Here is a 20,641-nt window from a genome sequence, read left to right as displayed (position 1 = left end):
TATTTTTTGCAGAGCACCGAAATATGACATTGAAGTCTATTTGAGAAATTGTCAAACCAGCTCAAAATTGAAACTTCTCCGAATCCCAAATAGCAAAAGCCGACGGGTACCAATCCAGACATTTGCAAGATGTCTGGTTGTCAAATAATCCTCCAGATGTTTGTCGGAAAATTACCTCAAAAAACTTAATGATTGCATTGAAACTTTGTCAAAGTCTTCGATGACGCCATCGTAAGTTGAACGTTCCTTTTCCAAAGCACATATAGTCAACAAAATAACCAATAGGGATTGTTTCTACTCAATCTGGTATTTGAAAGAGATCACTTAGAATCTTTATTGAAATCAACAATCAAAATCAAAGAGAAGAGAAAACTAGAGTAGTGGATAAAACAAGGAAACCAACCACCAGTAAAATTTGACCCTTTCTCCTAACGCTAATCGCGCATGTCGAATCGGGCCAAATTTTAGTGCTTGTTGGTTTCCCTGTTTTATCCACTAATACATATTCACTCTAAGTCTAACATTAAATTATGAAATGGCTTAATTCTAGAGAATAATAATGAGCTCGTTTGCAAATTCACCATTTTTTCGTTTTTTCACACTTTTATGCTAAATCTTTCAGCATATTCCTCGAATCTATCTTTGGTATGTGTATATCTATATCAATGTAAATAAATACATAGTCTACACTTAAAGTTTTTAAATCTAAATCCGCTGATGTGTTGATTTTCATTACACATAATACAAGTTATATATAGACTAGGATCATTATAATGTATATTCATATAATTAAAATAATCTCTAATCTTAAAGTAACCCTTAGAGTTATAACATTCAAATAAACTATCTAAACATTTATCACAACATTTTCTCCATGATTTATCTTTACAACCACCACATTTTACTGATGTAGACATTTTTAATTTGTATGTTTTCAAAAATGAATTTTTTGTCTATAAAAATAAAAATGTCTAAAGTAGAAAACGTAAACTTTTGTTATATTTGTGATTTGGGCTTTGAAACAAGGAAACAATTTGTCAAACATAAATTAAGTGATGAACACTTAAACAGGGCGAGAAAGGAGTATGAGGATGAAGTGGAAGATGAAACTAGGAAAAGGGTGTATAATCCAGATGAAGATGACTACGTTCTCAGACCTAAAGATTGTACTAAGGATATTTAAAACTAAAACTGAAACTGAAACTAAAGCTAAAACTAAACCTAAAACCAAAGATGGGCCGGAGGCCGTGCTACGCCATACTATCTACACCAGAATTAAGTATGAGTGTAAAGAATGTCATGAAGAATTTAGGAATAAAATAGCGCTAACTACTCATTCATATAGTCATAATCGCAAGTATCTAGAAAACACATAATATTTTGATATAAACTCTAGCCTAAAGATGAGAGAATTTTATATTACTGATAAAGCTGGAAATTACATTGAAGACATAGACGAAGCCATTTATAACTCTTTAGAAGAAATTAAAAACTGTTACCAGTATAGAAAAGTTAAGAGTTTTAAATATAAGATCACAGCTGAGTGTGAGTACAAAAGGAGAACCAAAGAAGAAGTTAAAACTACTAAAATTTTTTTCAACACTGACTATATTATTAATAACGCAATATATGAAAATGACGACTTCACTCAATGGTTAAACTTTGAAAAGGAAATATATATGGGGGTTATGGCTATGACTTTGAGTTTCTCGGATCAGGAAGTATTCAGATAAATTTTGAACCAACTAAAGCATCTATTGGTAATTATATAGATTTACCCCCCGATCTCAAAAACTCTAAATCAATATTGAATATACGCAATTCCAAATATAACAGCTTGCAACTGGCTATTACTGCTTGGCTATATCCTGCTATCGATCCGCGAAGTGGCTTTCTCGATAATGCAACACCTGAGAGTAAATATGTAAATAATCTAATTGAAGCACGACAACGAGATGAAGATGATTTTGCTTATATAATGAGAATACAGAAATTGTACAATATTAATATTTGGGTATACAAACCTTGTGGTGGGGGCAAAGTAGAATTGTTTAAACCAGTGGATGATTTTGATAAAGATAGAAAAGATTTCAGCATATTGGTTTGGAGAAAAGAACTAACAGAATACTGTGCTCTAATTAAAAACATAGAAACCTTGTTAGATCGACCAAATAAAAATAACATTAAATATTATTATTGTGATAGATGTACATATTGGTTTGATTCACAAATTAAATACAACAAACTTGAATGTAACAACTCTTTCCAACCCGAGGTTGTTTGTCCTAAGAAGAAGAAAATTACTTTAATAAATGAACACAAACGCCAGAATTTAAAAAGTATTATAACTGCTGATATAGAATATTGCATTGTTGAAGTCGCGACAAATGGCTGTAAGCATGTAATAGCTGAACACATACCAATAAGTGTGAGTTACATCTGGCAGTGTAATTTCAAATACTAGTTCGGTCTTGATTGTATCAAAAGATTTGCTAGTGATCTATTAGAAATAGAAAATGAGAAGATCTTCATTTGTCATATCTGCAGTAAAACATGTATTAATAAAGTAAGAGATCATTATCATGAAACTGGTAAATATAGAGGACCAGCATGTAGAATATGTAATCTCAGGTACAAACAACAAAACTTCATTCCCATAATATTCCACAATGGCTCTGGCTATGACTTCAACCTACTATACAGTGAACTCTTTAAACAGATTAATCATAAAAGAAAAGTAGATAACATACCACTAGCTGCTGGTAAGTCTAAGATGTTTAGCATCGGTTGTCTCAAATTCTTAGATAGTTATAACTTCTTAGTTATGCCTCTAGATCAAATGGCAAAGATATACGGGTGTAAAACTAAAACATTATATCCATATGAATGTTTTGGTTTGGACTCGTATGATGAAGTTGTAGGTAATCTAAAAATAGAAGACTTCAAATCCTCTCTCTCGAATAAATTACCAACAGAAGAAGAAGTCGATATCTTTTATAAAGACAACAGTAATAAAACTGAAGATCTAATCAGTGAAGATCTAACTATAGAGTATTTACAAAATGAAGTGGAAATATTAGACTACTGCAAGAATGAATATGTTCAATTAAGTATGAAAGAATTCAAGCTCAATCCCCTACACTATATAAGTCTCCCTGGCTTGATTGTTGGTTAATGTCAAGCGGTGTTACTTTAGATACAATACAAGATAAACAAATGCTAGATGATTTTATTGAAGCAAAGAGAGGAGGCATATGCGATATAATGGGAGATAGGACAGTCAACAATGGTGAAAGAGGGATGAAGTCCCACAACAGAAATATCTGGTACATTGATGCAAACAACCTATACGGCTATGCAATGATGCAAAAACCACCTTATAAGGACTTCCAGTCTACTACTACTACTCTTGATACTATATTAAATACTCCAGATGATAGTGATCATGGTTACTATATAGTTTGTGATATTATTTATACTAATAGTTGTAAAGATATAACAGAGCAATTAGCATTAATGCCCGATAAGAGAAAGATAAATGATAATGAATTGGATTCATTATCCCTACCGAGAAAGAGAGAAAGGCAAAACAAAAACAGAGAAATTAATCTTAGACCAAAACAACAAAACAGAATACATGGTTCATTATAGGATGTTAAAGTTCTATGTTAAGATGGGGGTAAAATTAACTAAAATACATAGAGTAATTAAATTTAAACAAGATTATATATGCAGAGATTATATAAAAAACAATACTAATAAAAGAGCAACAGCTAAAACTGATGCAGAAAAGGATGTAAGGAAATTAATGAACAAATCACTATATGGAAGGATGTGCATGAATCTCCTAAACTTCCCTCAAAGTAGGTTCTTACATGATGAAGAAAAGATAATGAAAAGTATAAGTAAACCAACATTTAAGAATATAACTAGATATAAGGATTATAGCCAAAATGAATATATAAAGAAAAAAATAGAATATGATTCTCCAGTATATGTAGGTGTCACTATCTTAGAATTAAGTAAATTACACATGTGTGATGTATTCTATAATATTCTTCAACCATCTCTCAAAGATCTACAACTCCATTATATGGTTACTGACAGTTTTGTATTAAATTTCAGCAAAGGTAATGTCAACAATGAACACATGGACCTATCCAATCTCGAACCTCTAATTAAAACTAATAATAAAGTCCCTGGTAAATTCAAACATGAAATGGGAAGTAGAATAATAGAAGAGTTTGTGGCACTAACACCAAAGATATATAGCTTTAGAGATTACCCCAATAAAACTAAAGAGAAAGGAATGAAGAATTGTAACAATGCTAAACATGAAGAGTATTATAATGCACTAATGTATAACACAGAGAGAACTGTAAATGAATGTAGAATACAAATTTGATGATAACATGACAACAACAAAAACAAGTAAGATTAGTCTAAACACATTTGATGATAAAAGATTTTATGTTAATAACATTAAAAGTTATCCTTTTGATGAGAATCTATATCTATTCAAAATAGATCTGGTAAATAAAATCTGCGAAGCGGGTTCCCCGATTAGGAATGCATCAGTGAAACTGCTTCGCAGATCATTAGATGTAGACAAAGAACTACTTACAAAAAAATATTAAAGAGCTAAGCATTAATGATGATAGAAATATAATCCTTGCTGCAATTACACTCTACGATGACTTATTATAATTATAAATAATGACTAAAGTAGAAACAATTATATAATTAAATAATCTGGAAAAACAAAACAGAAGAAATAGATTAGAAGAAAAATGAGAAGACAACAAGAATATCATGGTGACATGAAAGATTCATTTGATCCTTTAACTAAAACTTTAAATGCAAACAGCGAAGCATGGGAGACTGTTCAAAGCCAAACATTAGAAGCATTAGCCTATAACACAAACGTTTTAAAAGCTTTAGACCCCCAACAACAAAGCAACTCTCTTGATGATCGAGCTGTAACATAAAAAGAAGATAAAGGTAAAATATTTACTGTAGACAATGACATGATTGCTATTTTGATGGGTAAACAAACAAATAAACAATTCGAATTAGTATCAGTTGATCCAAATTCAAACAAATTTAAAATAAATGGTGTAGATGTATCCCTAGTCCCTGATGGTTTAAAAATGAAAGGTAAAGTCTATGATTTTTCTAAGGGTTTTGCCTTTTTTATTACTAAATAAAGATGTAACCGAAAGAGATATAAAAGGTGATGAAAACAAAATAAAACAATTTCTAAGGGATATCGGTTATAAAAAAAGAGGAGATACTAAAAGTAATAGATCGAATGTTAGAAAAAGAATGCTTGCTAATATTGGTGAAGCCGCTTCTCTTGTTATATCAATACAAACCTCCAGTGTAGATGAAATATATCGTCGTGATACTAGTGATTATGAACAAGGGATAGTAGTAGTAGTAGAAGAAGAAGAAGAAGAAGAAGAAGAAGAAGAAACTGATTATGAGACTGATAAACAAATAGAAGCTAGTGGTCTTAGCAAAGCCGGCCCAAATGACTTAGTAGAAAGATTAGAATTATTAATACTGGAAACAAAAGCTGGCCATGATGGATGAAATGCTAGATATATGATGAAATGCTAGATATATCTAAGCAACTATTATCTATGAATATTATTAATCAAGAGCAACTAGATAATTTTGTTTTTAAATATGGTAAATAAATAATGATGGAAAAACATCAACAACAACAACAACAACAACTATGAGCCAAAGAAGTATTCAGTCTTCAAATAACAAAGTTTAGAAGAGAAAGAATAATTCCACTATATAAAGATGAAACATTGTCAGCTGATTTAATTGATAAGTCATCTCTAAGTAAATACAATAATAATTATAAGTTTATATTAATTGTTAGAGATATATTCACAAAATATGCATGGGCTATTCCATTAAAGAATAAATCTGGTTTATCTAAAACTAATGGTTTTAAAATAGTATTAAGTGAACATCCACTAGGTGGTTCTGAAAGTAGAAAACCAGAAAAGTTATGCGTAGATAGAGGTAGTGAGTTTCACAACAAAACATTTAAATCTTTACTTAAGGAATATAAAACAAAACTATATTCTACTTAAAGTGATTTAAAGGCTGTGTTTATAGAGAGATTCCATAGAACATTATTACATATAATTAATAAACCAATGTTCATCAATGGTGATTGTAATTGGGCAAATATATTAAATGATGCAGTCATAACATATAACAATAACATTCATTCAACAATTAAAATGACACCAGTTGATGCTTCTAATAATCCTGATACAGTTAGATATATCAAGGAACCTGATTATTTCTGCTTCTACTAAGATTGAACCAAAAATTAAAGTGGGTGATTATGTTAGAATTGTAGATAAATGTAATATCTTTTCTAAAGGTTTCACTTCGAATTGGAACAGAGAACTATTTAAAGTTAATGAAGTTTTGAACACACAACCGCTAATATATAAGATAGAAGATATTAATGGTGAGATAATAGAAGGTAAATATTACGAACAGGAACTATTAAAATCCGAGTTTGACTTTGAATCTAATAAAACAGTTTTAGAATCATTAAATATATTTCTTAAAATAAATAATGACAAGAAACAGATTTAATCAGGCTAAACACCAATGGCGAAGCATGACCGGAGGTCATCGGGAAACCCACTTCTCGGATCAACATTACCATCAACAAACAATTTAACACTAAGTAAGGCTCGTGGGTTATTCCTAGAAGATAATGATAATATTGATATGAAGGATACCTATAAAATTCCAAATGTACATCCTCCGATAGATGAAAAAGATGTTGTTAATAAAGAGTATTGTGACAATAACTTATTATCTTCTAATGATAAAATAGACATTTTAAGTAAAAACATAACTGAGCTAAGTAAAGTTGAATTTGATAAAGTCACAAATAAAAAACATTGCAACTAAATGAAAAACAAGTTAATGATGAACTAAATAACGAGTTTATTGAATCAGCAAATGAAGTCACAAATACTGTTAAGTTTTGTAATATAAAGTTGCTGCTGGCACTATCTCTAAACATAATCAATTAAAACAAGAATTTGATAATGATAAGTTGAATCAAACTATTACTAACATAAATTTAGATGATATGTTTACTAACCGTCTGAGAAAAATGAAAGAATAAAATAAATCTCTTAGAAAAGTTTTAGTACAATAAATAATTGCTATACTTTTACAAAGTACGTTAGTTGATAATAAAGAGAAAGAAAGACTTTAGATGCATTATGGTTTTAAACAAGAAGATATAATGAGAGAAATAGAAAAATTTTTTTTGAAATATAACATCGGCAACTGCCGCAGTAAATTTAAAATAAAGTTGTATTGGTTGTGGGCCTCTATGATCACTTTGATATCTAGTATCGAATATATATATTCTATAATAACTTTTGAATATTCTATCCTTTATATATGGTTTTATATTATGTGGTAGCCCATTATAATCTTTATTAAAGCCAACAATCTCTTTAAAAGCCATATTATAATTTTTAGTACCATAAATAATATTCAATCTATCCTCGGTATAAAACTCACTACCAATCTTACAATAACATTCAGTAACATTCATTATATCAAATGTACTTGCATCATGAGTTTGTTCATTAACATTATTATTTTCACAACCAACTATTATATATTGTGGTTTTTCCATACCACTTTCCATACCTAGATCAAACAAGAAGTTAGTAGCATTGGGTACATTCTTATCAAATGTCTTTCTTTCATAATAACTAAAGTCTACATTATTCTTTTTACTTAAACTCTTTTGCACAATAATTCTATTGTCATTACTAGGATCAATACTGGGCACATACCATGATATATCTCTAATATCTATATTATCATCACTACCAACTGTATCAGCACCAGCATTAACTCTAAATAGAGCTCTATCATTATTATTTCTTTTCAATTTTAGTTTAAATCCTAAACCATATATAATCTTTTCTAAATCATTTACGAAACCAAATAGATCACTCATCTTAATCATCATATATATATATGACCTTGTTCTGCAGCAATATGTTCACCTTTAAGTTGACTATCTCTATTGCCTTGATTTCTAACGAAACCACTCTCATATTCATCATCAGTACCAGTTAATAACTTATACATCAATAGATTAGGATGACAATGATCTATATATTCAACAGTCCTACCACCACTAGTTTAAAGCTTAACTGAACTAAACAATGCCATCACACCATAATTAACTAATCTGATATTAGCATTATTAGCAAATACACCACCAGCATCATCTGATATAACAAACTCTATCTCTAGATATGAATCACGCAAATTTAAATGATTCTCTTCTCTATTGAGAATGATATTAATATTAGTATTAACCGTATTCATGGTTACTAGATTATTAGGTTTATATTTTATAATCATACTTTTGTGTGTATCATTATTATTACCATAAGTTGTATCCATTTTAAAATCCATTTTTATAAGTCAAAAAATGACGGATAACTTAATCTTATGGGAACTACAAAAGATACATGAAGCTTTCACTAAAGCTAAAGAAGAACACATACTTAACTTTAGAATGATAAAGCCAACAGAAAAGTTTAACTTTAATGAACCTATACTTAAATCATCAAAATTGGGTTTAATGAGATTATCTGTTTATAATTCGGTGTTTAATGTGAATAGAAGGAACAATCAATTCTTATATGATACCCAAGGTGAAACATGGTCAGATACCCCTAATTTAGCTGTTATACCAGGTGCATGTGAACTAATGGAAATAGCAGAATTAAAAAAAGAAGAAACTAATGGTATTGTTATAATAGAACCTGATAAGAATACAATGAAAAGTTTTATGGAAATAAAACAAGGTGCAATTAACTTTGACATAGAAAATTCAATAGCCTCATTACTAGGATTTAGAAAAATAGTTTATAAAGAAGGAAAATATACATCTCAGAAAATTGTTGATATTATGGGTTTTAAAACTTTTAACATTCATTGTAATGTGATATCTGGTGTTAAAGAAAATGGGAATAATACAGACATACTATATACTTTTACTCTAACAGAACCACCGGGTTACTTGATAAATATTATACCAACTAATATCTTGTATCAAAATATAACTAAAGATAGAATAGAATATATAGAGTTTCATATTAAAGATAAGCATGGAAGACCTATAGACTATAATGGTTATGTATTAAGTTATACTTTGCATCTGGTGTAACCAGCAACAACTTCGTTGATCTGACGTAGTCAGCTGGGCGAAGCCCCATCTGTTTCAACACAGCTGGTCGAAGACCCATCAGTGAAGCTGCTTCGCAGATCTGGTGTAACCAGCAACTTCATTGATCTAGTCTAAATTATAGATCTAACTCTAGATATGAATATAAACTTAAAGTAAACTACAAAACTCTCCGATCCCAATTAATTCTTAGTTTATCATTATTCTTTTTATTTTTAGTTATGTCAATGACAATATAATTATAAGGCTCTTTTCCATACTTCTTTACAAATATTAGCAAAATCGCTATAACTAAGTTTAACTTTTTTAAAAAAAATCTTGATATATAGATATGAGGACTTTAGCCCTTTGTTCAAATAAAATAAATAAATTACAATTCTCTCTAACACTCTGTATATCTATTGTGAATAGATTTTGATTAAGATATAGCATATTGCAATTATTATGTCTACCTCTACAAAAGTATTCATTAATAACTGGTTCTTTGGCTCTAACATCATCGAATATCATTAGTTTCTTTATGTCTTTGGTTAGTTGATCGGGAGAGGGTAAATCTTTTATATCTTTAACAAACTCAACATCTGCTTTATCGTCAACAGAGTTGCGACCTCGTTGATTATAACTCTCTATACAATCATATTGATCACCAGTAGGACCAATAATGTATAGCTTATCAAAGTATATTCTAGCCAGAATTAGTTTTTTTAATAAGAAAGTCTTGCCGCAATCACTAGGACCAGATATTATACATCTAAAGTTCTCTGGGAGTGTAGCTTCTGTAATTATAATATCATCCTTTAGCCATGAATGTAGAACTTCATTTTTGTTTACAGAAATATTGTTAATAAGACATTCTTTGTTGTTAGGTTTACCCCTTTGATGTTTTTCATCAAATAGATATATAAAGTTACCACTATCATTATCATTATCATTAACATTATCAATATCATTAACATTTTTAGCAAAGCTTTTTCGTTGATCATTATCATTAACATTATCATTATCATTATCATTAACATTATCATTAGCATTATCATTATCAATAACATTAACATTATCATTATCATTATCATTATCATTATCATTATCATTATCATTATCATTATCATTAACATTAACATTATTAGCAAAGCTACTTTGTAGATCTTTACTACAACCTAAACAAAAACTCTTTATAAATTCCTGGATATTAACATTGATTAACGAGAATATTCAAAGCATTGTTAATTCTAAACCCTCTATCAATAAAATAGATCATATATAAACAATAAGCCCCACAATAGGATTCATCATATTGTTGTATTCTTTCATTAGAGCCTAGATCAACATATTCTTCTAAAAATAATGGTGGGGTCCCAACACCAAAACTATCAAAGTAATACACAGGACCACCTTCTCTTCTTATACTAAAACCCAATGTGTACCATCAGTTGGATGTAGATTGAAAATATGTTGAAGTTAGGTTCACTTGTGTTATCTAGAGTCTGATCTCTCATTACTATTTCAATTATTGTTAGACTTATATCTTTTACTATGTCTTTTATTCTGATATCACTCATAGCATTATTATCAATATTAAATTTATTATTGGATTCCTCAAAAGTTAGGATAAGCATTTTTAATTGGTATAAAAATGGAGACAGATAGCGCAGTTATAATTTTTTTCTTAATTGGAATTTGTTATATAATATTTGATTCAATACCAAGTAAATATACATAACTATAGAAAACTTTGGTGGATTTATGAATAGGAGTCTAGTTAGATTTGAATATGAAAAGTCACCATTACATAATATTGTTTATGGTGGAAATGGAACAGGTAAAACATATTTTATTAGACAATATTCAAAATTATAATTAGATCCGCGAAGCGGTTACACCGATCAAAACCAAAACCAAAACCAAGACCAAGACCAAGATCTGCGAAGCAGTTCCACTGATCAATCTAAAAATATAATCATAGTATCTAAAGATGATAGAGATTGGATAGATCCTGAGACCGGTGAGTCATTCTTATATTTGATTTAATACATGCGATATAAATATGATCACATCAAAAATTAAGTTTAAATTCAAAGATAGTGTAATTGTTCTTGATGATACGGGTGATAAGTTAAATAAGGATATAGCTTATTATTTCACAGAAGGGAGACATTATAATATTCAAATGATTGTAATGTGTCAAAACCCAGCTCAAATAATCAATACAGCAAGAATGAGTTGTGATACTATTTATTTAAGAACTTATAATGGAGCTGATCTATTTAAAAATTTTAATGAAATATATAAATGTGAACAAAACTTAAATAATTAGTTAGTTAAATAGTAACCATTATAATTGTACAGATGGAATTCAGATGAACTTCGTTATGGTATAATTAAATATAATAGGAAAGAGAATTTTTTAACACACTAAAATATTTAGTGAGTTAAATAGTAACCATTATAATTGTACAGATGGAATTCAGATGAACTTCGTTATGGTATAATTAAATATAATAGGAAAGAGAATTTTTTTTATTATTGATAAGAATAGAACTATGATATATGACTCGAGAGTTGGTTTCCTTGATTTAAAAGCTCTTAGTTTAAAAGATAAATTAGAAAGTGAAGATAAAAATGAACTTATAGCATATGTGAAACCACTCATGATAAATGATACAGATAGAAATACTATTAATCATGATAATTATCAGTTCTACTTTAATAAACCTCTCACATTAAAAGGTATTAAAATACAGAGTGACGATTTAACGCGAGAAAAAATTAAAGCAAATGGTTTTAGGTTAATATCAACCATTTTAGGAATTATAAGTCCGGGTTTTATGATATATAATTATATGAGTCCTGATACAACAGTAAAAATAGCTGGACATGTGGCAATGAGTGCAGGTAATATATTAAATAGAGCAAGTACATTGGTTAACTTTGGATGCGGAGAAGAAGAGCAAAGAAAACAGTTTATCGAAAAGATACAAGAAGAATATATAGATGAAGAGATGGGAACTTTAAATAGAAAAGGAAAAAAATATTTAAACAATCTATATGAAATTAATGAAGAATTTAGACAAGAAATTATAAATTTTGTTAGAGATAAAACGGAATTAGACCATGAAGTGATTTTAGATAGAAGATATAAAACTAATACACTCAATACAACAGGGAAGAAGTACTTAATAGAGTGTCTCGCGTCTAAAGATAATACTAAGGATGTAATTGAAATCTTGGCTAATTATGTTGGGTATAATTGAAGTTTGGCCAATTATAAATGGTTATAAAATGTTTAGAGTGTAGTCATAAATGTGGACTCCCTTTTAATTTAGCTTTTCATTATTCAATATATCACGAAGACAAAATTAGTAAATATGCATGTGGTGATAAAGCATTAAGTGGTATTTGTATGAAAACTGATTGTTCTTTTGAAGACGAATCTGAATATAACTCTAGCTTTAGTATTAACTCTAAATCTAACTCTAACTCTAGCTCTAACTCTAACTCTAACTCTAACTCTAGCATTAACTCTAACTCTAACTCTAACTCTAGCATTAACTCTAACTCTAACTATAACTCTAACTCTAACTTTAGCATTAACTCTAACTCTAACTCTAACTTTAACACCAAAGTCTTAACTTGAAGTTGTAAAAAATGTAATTCTGTAAAACCACTAACTGATTTTGATGAGAGTAAGTATACTTGTAGAAATTGTACTTCAGCTAAAGTTAATTGTCTATATTGTCCTTCTCCTGTGAGATATGATGGGATAAGAGCTCATTTAAAGAAACAACATCCAGATGTAGAATTAACTAGAGGATTTAGTAGAAATTTAACTGAGAGATCAGCGGATCCCAGATCAGTGGATCTGTTTCACAGATCTGTTATTGGCCAAACTGGGGAAATTTGTTCGTGTAAATATTACAATTTTGTATCATTTCTTATTAATAATGCAATAAATATAGAAAAAGTAAAAGAGAATATAAATTTATTGAAGAGTATAGATAACTTAAAATAAAAAAAATAGAGAAAAGTAAAGAAATAAAAATTTATAAAAAAATTACATAATTTTAATAGTTATTTAAAAAAGAGGGAAATCACTCTTTAAGCGCGATAAATAGTCATTTTGTACTGGGTCATCACTCCGATATGTGCAATTTTGCTCTTAAAGAGTGGTTCGCTCTTAAAAGAGGGATTTCACTCTTATTTTGAAATTTTGTATATTTTTTGTTTTTGGAAAAAAATTAATTTTTTAAAATGAAAAAAATATGTAAAATTAGCTTTCTTTCATATTTAGCAACCACTAATAGTACAAGAAGTCAACAAGCTTGGTATAACATCGCATTACACATCGAATAAAAAGTGCATGTCATGCTAAAATGGCCGCCAACATTGACAAAGAAAGCCACCACCACTAACAGGATGATATCAAACAAGTGAAAATTTCAAATATAAGATGCCCTTAAAAATTAGCTAACATCTCAAATGATTACATTTTGTAAGGAGAACAAATGCATACCCGACAACACCGCCGAACATGAAAGAAGTGAGACTGGAAAACGAACTAAAACAGAACTCTTCCAGTTATTCCTCTCCAAGTTCAAGAAGGACCTACTAAATTACAAGCATCAGGAAACACTGGACAAATTTGAAGTGAATGTACCAGAATATTTATCTTTTCGTGATAAACTCAGGAATTCATTCAATGTTGGTGAATTTTAGTCTTATTTCACCACAGTAAATAACATGGAAGGAAAGCTTTATCGTTTATATCTACTGTTAATTTCTGACAGAGGATACATATGGGGGAAAGTGAAACAAAATCATCAAGAAAACAATAAGGATATTCCCTGGAAACAACTACTGACCGATAAAGGATACTCCTACTCTACTGTCCAGAGTTATATCAACTTCTCTCAAGCATGTGAACGCTATCTAAGGATCCTAGTCTCAACAGACTATTACTCAGAATGGAAAAAGTTTCTAACAATGTTTTTGGCAGAAGTTCAGAAGGATAGCCAGCTACAATCTAGGTGCATGACAGAACAACAATTTTCATAAATGATAAACAAGTGATTGGTTATTGAGAAATATATTTAATATTAATATTGGTATTGATATCCCTACAAAAGGTACATTAATATTGATATCCTTATTGTTAAAACATTAATATATTCACCTGATTATTAAGAGTTCAGTCAGCTTAATAATTAAAATTAAAAGTGTTCAAGCATTCTGTAGTTGCACCCTCCCCCACAGCTGCCATTAAGAAAGGTCGAGCAATACTGCCGTAGCGTGGTAAAGGCGAGTCAACCTTTTAACAAGACCTCTCAAGACTCGGCTCAAAAACTCACCCAGGTACATAGAATCACTCAGTTAAACATCATAGATCAATCTTCTCCATGGGTAAAGTTAAAATTTTAAAGAAATTTGTTTCTTATTATCGATTTCTAAGCAATTTTGAGCGATTTTCAGTCCATCCGATTCTATTGAAAAAACTTGTGAGATGATTAACCTGATTTATTTCAATATACTTTGGCATATTAGATATGAAATTAGGCTTAAAACTAGCTTTGAGAACTTTTGGATATTAGCGTATGAAATACATAAATTATATTAGCTATGTACATTTTTGTACACAAAATTGTGCGTGTAATATGTATTTATAGTGGTGAATATAGTAGTGGATAAAACAAGGAAACCAACAAGCAGTAAAATTTGGCCCGATTCGACATGCGCGATTAGCGTTAGGAGAAAGGGTCAAATTTTACTGGTGGTTGGTTTCCTTGTTTTATCCACTACTAACTAGTAACGTTTAAACAAGAATGTTTAGTAATCTAATATCAGACATTATCTATAGGATCTAGTATTGCATCACAAAAATGACAATTAATATACTCTGGCTTGTCTGAGTGTTGTAGATAAAGATCAGTTTTTGTTAGTATCAAGGACGTTGCCCTTGAGCGCCATGCACGCATAGAGAAACTGGGATTATTCTATAATGTGGCACCTCAGTTGAGTAGTCAAATAACTTATAGCAACCCAATAACGTGAATATACCTTTAACCGTTAACTTGTAAGAACTTGCAAGTTGTAACCGTTAAGTTGTATGAATTTGAATTTCTTGCAAGTTCTTAAAAGGCGATGCTTGGTCTTGCAAGTTTTTCTTCCAAAAATTTGCAAGTTCTTAGAAGTTAAACATTCTGCCTATGCTGTAGGAAAAAACAATGAAACATAGCAAGATATGAATGTACACATATTCTGAGCACCGGAAAAAGAACAAAAAAATAACATTAATTCAAGAAGCTTTGATATAGGCAACTTTCTTACATCAACTCAATCACAAATTCTTTTTAATGTGTTTTTCAGTTTGAACTGAAGCTTACAAGTTAACCATTCGACTTGCAAGTTCTTACACGTTATCAATTCGGCTTGCAAGTTCTTACAAGTTAACCATTCGGTCTCGACCCGGGAGTTGGTTTGATAACGAATGTATTTTAGCTAATAAAAAACGTACAAAACTAGAAAAACTAGATAGCTTTCAGAACATATTTGCAAACAAAGACTTGTTTGAATGCGGGGCTAAACTCTGAAACAAATGAAATAACAATAAAACAGCAAGCATTTTATATACCAAATAATTTGATATCGAATGGTTTGAGCTCCAAAAACTTGCACAAATAGAAATCTTTCAACAAATTTGTACATAAAAAATTGAACGAAACTTTTTAACAAAATAGTCTTGAACTGTTGTTTGAAACTGACCGTTCGTTATTGATACCAACTATCATAAATGAAAGACAAAAAAGTTGCTTTCTCATAAAAACAAGCCTCAAAAGAATCTAAGTTATTTTGAAAAACTCATAGCAACAAAGACAATGCATTTTCAGTAATAAATTCGAGTTTAGTCTCAGTCTTTGAACATAGTCACAGCTTTGCTGAATTCATTAAATGTTATGAGTAATGAATAACAAAAATTTATTTTTTTTTCAACTTTGCTTTTGCATTTATGAAGCAGGACAATTTTTTTCTGAACCCTTAGATATCAGTTTTAAGACCAGTTGCTTTACACAAACTGATATGGAGTGCTTGGTCTCTGAAAAAGACTTGGAACCAAATAAAGATTTCGTTCGTTGCATGGTTCCCGAATGGGCAACTAATGATACACTATTGACAATTGCTCCAAGTCTATATTATTTTTAAATTAAAACTTGCGACATTCTGTTTTTCCTAACCAATCAAAATTCTCAAATGCTTCTGTGTTTTCAAGAAACAAATTTCACTCCATTGAAAAAAAGTACTAAACCAAATGAACAACTATCAGTTTTTCAAAAATTTTCAAAAATTTACCTCATGAGCAATCATCAGATTGTCGTTTGGAGCCTAAAATTTTTAGAGCACTTCAGTGTTGTCGTAGGAAGAAAAATTTCACTGAAAGGAAACGTAGTTAATGAAAACTTCCTGAACAATGTTGGTGATAAAACCAAACCATTTTGCTTTAACTTTAACATGGCTGATACAAAACGACAACACTGCGCTACAGAACGTTTGGTCGCAAACACATAATTTTTAGGAATGTTATAAATCAAACCAAAACAATACGGAGAGATGCATGAAGAGAAAACCCAAAAAAAATTGACCCGAGAAATAGAATCGCTATAAATTTTTAATATGGACTATACAAATTTTTATCCATTTTGGAGTAGATTTGAGTGGGAATTTACATAACATTTGGAGAAATAGCAACAAAAATGTCAATAAACACTGCTTTCTTGCCTCAAAACACCTACACATTATCTCAATTATTTGACAAAGTCCATAGATACTATTGGAATTTGCAAATGAATAACTATGTTGGATGATGGCAAAAAAAATCCTAAAAGGTTGTTAAAAAATCTTTGGACAAATTCATTTCATATTATGGCGATAATTTAGTTTTTCTTATAATGAAATTATGTTAAAAGGTCTTCCAATACACATATAAACTACATAATGACTAAAAAGGAATGTTTCTACTCGATGTGCTATTTGAAACTGATCAGTTGTAATCAATTATTAAAAATCAAAAACAAAAAATTGTGTTGTTTAATGGAAAGAGATTTTCTCCATCCAAATTCAGACATTATCTACCGTTATTAAAAGATGAATTCAAATGTACTCCGTTTGTCTGAGTGTTGTAGATTTAAGACAGTTTCTTTTTAATATCAAAATTTTTCATAAAAATAATATCATCATTTTTGCCATTGAGCACCAAGAATCCAGAGAAGAAAAAATCGGGTGCTTTCTTTTGTAGTGCCCCCCCCCCCAAATTATTGTTCAGATAACCTACAGAAGCCCAATCAAGTAGAATATCATAATAGTGGGCTAGAATTTCTTCGGAGCTATTATGGGAAACACCCAAGGAAATTGGTTTACAATGTGGTTAAAAAAACAATAAACAATTTTGATGAAAATATAATGATATTGAAAATATTTTGGCTACAATAAAACATACACATCTAGATATCTTTCCAAACTTTTTTCTTCGAAAAACTAGAATGAATGAGAGGCTAAAAGAGGAAACGCAGAAAAAGTGTTCATTAAAAAACAACAAAAAAATTTGTTAGCAAAGTTTGACGTCCAATGTTTTTTAGAAACAGTTCAAAACTAGACATCTTTCAAAAAAAGAAAAACTTTTTGACAATTTTTATAACATTTATCTCGATGTGCTTTTTTGAACAGGCCCTTTTGGACCATAATTGATGTCAACTATCAAAAATCAAAGAGAAAGAAAAGTAGATATCTTGATAAATTCCTATGAAAAACAAGCCGCACAAGCTCTAAAACAATTTTTAACATTAAAATCAAGTAAATTTTCTCTAATTAGAAACTGAGGTTTGTCTCAGTCCATGAAATATGATTAGATTTAAGAGACCCATTTAGTGTTTTGAATATTTATTATTTAAAAAGTGCGAATTAGTTCAATTTCTCGTCAATTTTGCGAATATAAATGAGAGCAAGCTTCAATTCGTAACAATGAGATATCAATATTATGACAACTTGCATTGCAAAAGTTGCCTGGTCTATAAGAAGAGGAAAATTGGATCCTAATAAATCAATCCGCCCTTAAACAGTTACTGCCTGGGCAATTAAGAATGCAGTTTATATTTTTTCTCCACATCTAACATATCTTCATTAAAAGTCCGCAAAATCTTGTTTTTCCAGTCTAATGAAAAATTTCAACTACTGTATTGTTTTTTCAAAAACATGGTCCACTCATTGTTGTGTTTTGTAAAAAGATAACATTAACTTTTAGTTTTTCCAGAAATCTCTGAAGTAAAAACGCATAATTAATATCAGATTCTCTTTCGAAGCCTAACATAATAACGCTTTGCAAATGATATTGAATTGATTCACAATTAGTTCAACAATTAAAAAAAAATTACTATGCACTACTAGACTTCGCTCACACTCTTAGGGGTCTTTTTCTCAAGTGTTATAAAAGATATTAGAAATTCACTGTAGCTCATCAGCTTTGAAGTAAAATGATAGTTCGTTGCTTATTACATATAAACGAATTCCATTAAAAGATAATTTTCTTGTTGAATGGAGAACAATTGTTTAACGCAGGGCATTACGATCAGTATTTCTTCTACATCATCGATACGTGTAAGATTACATAAAATCAATTAATCGGAATACAAATCTTTTACAATTTATCGATGATTGCTTGTCAAATTTTTCTAATACTGATGATCGTAGAAGAAAAAAGTTGAACTACTTGCATTTCTGATTTCAAAAAATGCAAATGCATTTTGCGAACCGGAATCGACATTTTTTTGTTCCGACCCTCTTGAGGGGGGAGGAACTATATACTCAATTGGGTTTTTTTTCTTTGTTCCGTGAATTTTCGCCGCTCGATATATTCATCGTAGAGAGTTGAGACTGGTATCATTAGAAAGCTCGTCCAGCGTAGAATATGGAATTAAAAAGATTTTTTTAATTTTCGTTTTCTACAGGGAGTTATCGAGGCTTAAACTTCTGAGAAAAGAAGAGTGAATTCACGTTGTTTTTATTCACATTTTCCGGAATTTTTGCCTAAATTTTCGTCAATTTTGCTAAAATTTGTTATAATTTTTAAGAATAGTGTCGTTGATTTTTTTTTTTGAAGACGAACAAGCATTTTTGATTGTTTTGATTTAATTTTTTGGTCAAAAAATCTGGATAAACATTTCAAAATTTAGCCTTTTTCATCAACAACAGCACGAAATAAGCTACTTTAGTCCACTTTGAATAAATTTGCCTACAGTACACCCCCAAACAACACTCATACAATCTTTGTAGACTCAGAGGGGGGCTATTTTTACTTCAGAGTCCGCAGAGAGTGCCTTGTAGTTAAAACTTTGCAGTTTTTTGCTAACTTTACTCGTTGATTATCAAAAATGCAAAATTTATTTTGAGTTTCAATTCAGAAATTATCTATATCTACAACATTCGAAAAATCAATTGTTCTTAACGGACAATAAGTATTAACAGGGGTAGTTTTGGGCCATTCTTGGACTGTTACAATCCAAAAAAAATCGGGTTGTAATCAGTCGGTCTTTTTTTTTTTAATAAAAGACTTTTTTTTAATAATAAAGAACAGAATATCAAATCAAAGCTCAGGAGTGATAGGTCCAACCAATTCGCTTGCTAAACAGCTCCAGGCTAATGCATTTAGTTTTTTAAAAGAAAGTTGATGGTCGTTTCTTTTTTAAAAATAATTGACTTTTCAATAAATAATGGCTTAATTAACTTTTCCTCTATTTTTTTCTTAATTTGTTCAACTTCCAGCTTAGTGTCAGCAAAAAAGACTGCTTCTTCTTTCTACTGAGTTAATATTTATTCTCGGTTGCAGTTTTAAGCCTGAAATTATTGTTTTCTGGCTTTGATACTACAAGATTTTAGATTTTTTTTGTTTTGATATTTGCCAGTTTTTCACGTTTTCCAATTTTGTCACATTATCACATTATTGACAGTTCTCATGTCACCTTATTAGCATTCAAATTGAAGCACAATTGAATATATTAAAATCCTGAAAGATATAAATCATCGTTTTAATGGCCTCGACGCCTCTTTCTTGAAGAAATCAATTGAATTCTTTAATTTTGTCTTAACCGTCATTTATACTTTGTCGTTTCGGTCGTATGAAATTTCCTGTATAGTGATAGCTTTCATTGGCTTTTCATGGAAGAATAGAAAAACCGATATTCCGATATTATCAGATAGCTGATGGCTTTTATGACTTTCAAACCCATCGTTTTCCAAAATTAAAAAAAAACTTTTTTAACTTCGCAATTTTGTTCTTTTTATGTTTCTTTTTGTTACCTAATCTCGTTAGTTGATTACAGGTCAAAT

The 20,641-nt window shown here is 29.9% G+C and overlaps 1 protein-coding gene across 1 annotated transcript in view; it reads right to left on the bottom strand.

Annotated features, from left to right (window-relative positions):
• Positions 1-20,641, bottom strand: part of LOC142339038 (methylglutaconyl-CoA hydratase, mitochondrial-like) — a 398,030-nt gene that overhangs the window by 54,179 nt on the left and 323,210 nt on the right. The window lies entirely within an intron of this gene.

The sequence above is a fragment of the Convolutriloba macropyga genome, chromosome 5, assembly GCF_964194025.1.
Source record: "Convolutriloba macropyga chromosome 5, txConMacr16.3, whole genome shotgun sequence".
In the NCBI taxonomy this organism is placed as follows: Eukaryota; Metazoa; Xenacoelomorpha; order Acoela; family Convolutidae; genus Convolutriloba; species Convolutriloba macropyga.
Note: the sequence above shows the minus strand (reverse complement) of the source record. Positions and strands in the feature narration are given on the sequence as shown.